Consider the following 2,500-nt stretch of genomic DNA (forward strand, 5'->3'; position numbering starts at 1 on the left):
TGTATTAGAACGAGCAACCGTCGAAACTTTGTTTTCGCGACGTTCTTTTCGTCGCTCTCGTCCCCACGCTCCTACGCTTTGGTTGTTTCTTTGCCATCCGTGTTGCGATAAAAAGATTTCTCCATTGTCCAAAAAGGACGGATCGAGATTCCTCTTTCGAGAGGGAGAGAGAGGTACTTGCGGGTAACCTGGAATCTACGAAACCCGCACCGTGGTAAGATTCGTGCGTCCGCCTGATCGATGTGTGTTGTTTACGGACCGGCTGAGAAGCGACGATAGCGAGTCTTTGAAAAACTATGTGTCCATTAGTTAGACCGATCGTCGCCGGCCGTGTGTCTGTTCGAATCTCGCAACCCACGATTCAGCGACAGGACGCGCGCTCGCATTCCTTGTGTGCGTTCGTACTTTTCAAGGTTTTTAAATGTACTTTACGCCCGACCGTCGAGAGGAGCGTGCCACTGGGCGTTTCTCCGACGGTTTCCGTCCTTGGACGCGATCGTGTCGTCAACGATCGAACAAACAAACAAATACGTTGGCGACGCCCGAATTCGCTCTCCCGCACGCGCCGGGTGGGAGAGTGATGTGGGTATCGAATGTGATGCGTGTTAATAATGAAAATAACACTCTAAAGATCTAAAGAGTTTGAAATACAAAATTTTACGATTACCCTGAACGGTGGATCACTTGGCTCGTGGGTCGATGAAGAACGCAGCTAATTGCGCGTCAACGTGTGAACTGCAGGACACATGAACATCGACATTTCGAACGCACATTGCGGTCCACGGATACAATTCCTGGACCACGCCTGGCTGAGGGTCGTTTTCTTAACAAAAGACTGCTTGCGTTTGCTTCTCGAAAAAAGAGTAATTCATTTCTTTCTAAACATCTCGCCGTCGTTCAACGAAAGTAGAACGTTTCGGAGCGGGATTATCGAACGAAATTGAAAGAATGAATGAACGATAAACAAAGAAAGAGTCGCAACGTACGAGCGATAGTTGGGCAGTTCGTCGGCGTTTGTCGTGGAAACGATGTGACGAAAATCGCAACCGATACACTAAATGCAGGCCGTTAAAGGAGAGAAACAAATTTCGAAATATCTCTTCGAACTAGCGCAAGTGCGTCACGGCGCGCGAGTCGTTCGTTAAAATTTATAAACGACCGCCCGTGAAAGCACCGAGTTCTCGGAAGATAATCTATAAAGATTCTCCATCCTGCTGGAAGTTATCGGATCGGCGCGATTGTTCACTTGTAGAAATCCACGCTCCCGACGTTGCCAGAAACGATATTTACGAAAGGTGTGTCAAAAATAAACGAAAGAAGCTCTCCTATAAATTTAGAAAAAGCAAACGAGTGAAATGTTTGAGATGATAATTTGCTGAAATGCAAGCTCGAATAGCCCCAGGGTTTCGAATGATTCCCCGCGCTTTATACATCTCTCTGTTTACAAACGGTGTATAAATGAAAGATCGCTTCAGATGGGTCGTCGCTGTTTGACGCGCGATGCTGTTCCTTTTTTTTTGTCTGTCTGTGCGTTTAGCTTCGCTAAACAAGTTAAATGGTTAAAAAGCGTCGAAAAAGCGAATACACACGCGACAAGACAAATCTAACGAGTAAAGGAACGCTCCGCTCCAAGATAAAAATGGTTGTTTACAATCAATACAGCGTTTCGGTACCCCTGATCGTAGTCTGAAACTGTGTAACAAAAGAGAGGAAAGCGAATGGTGAAGGAACTTCGAAGCCTCCGTGGCGTGGCTAGAACTTGTGATAAAAGTATGTTTGCAGCAATTATGCATGCTCCCGTTAAAACAGCATTTCAATGTCTCGCATGGCTTAAAGCTCTAGGAGGCTTCAACATTTAGAATACATACGGACTACTTCGTTTGTTAAAGATAAGCGAAGACCGCGCGACCATCGCTCGGTCGTCCAGTCCTCGAAAGTTTTGTTGCGTTCCAAAGAAGAGACAAATGGGGTTTACCCTTGCGCTAAGGGGAGAAGAAGAGAAAAGCAGTTGTTAAATCTAAGAGGTGTGTGGAGTACATCGCGTGTTGGTTAAAATTGTTAAATGAAGTATACGCGAAATGTTCTCTCGCTCTTGCTTTTCCTCTTGCTTCCGTGGCGCTCGAAAAGAAGGGATGATAAATAAAGAAACCTATTCGAAATCTCTTGTGGAACAAAAAATAATACGGACGGACGTTAAAATTGAACCGAGACGAAATGGATCGTCTTGCGAGTTGTCTTCGCTTTGAAATTGTTAAAAATTGATAAAAGCAATACGACGAAGCTGCAGTCCGCAAAATGTTTGAAGCAAAAAGGAAATAACACGAAAATTATGGGAACGTCGTGTCTCAACTTTTTTTTCCCTCTTGTGCTCGTTTCATCGAACGATAAATACAAACATTTTGAAACGAGAGAGGAGGAAAAATTGAATATGCGAAAGGTTGATTCACGCACAGTTTCTCTACGTGTTTGCTTTTTTGCTTCTTTTCGTTTATTTTTTTTT

At 44.4% G+C, this 2,500-nt stretch overlaps 1 non-coding gene across 1 annotated transcript; it reads left to right on the forward strand.

The window, feature by feature from the left end:
* Positions 1–664: 664 nt before the first annotated feature.
* On the forward strand, positions 665–819 carry LOC143308166 (5.8S ribosomal RNA). Its single transcript, XR_013065161.1, has one exon. It is a non-coding gene; the product is annotated as a 5.8S ribosomal RNA (ribosomal RNA).
* The last annotated feature ends 1,681 nt before the right edge of the window (positions 820–2,500 follow it).

This window comes from Osmia lignaria, unplaced genomic scaffold, assembly GCF_051020975.1.
Source record: "Osmia lignaria lignaria isolate PbOS001 unplaced genomic scaffold, iyOsmLign1 scaffold0171, whole genome shotgun sequence".
Classification (NCBI taxonomy): domain Eukaryota; kingdom Metazoa; phylum Arthropoda; class Insecta; order Hymenoptera; family Megachilidae; genus Osmia; species Osmia lignaria.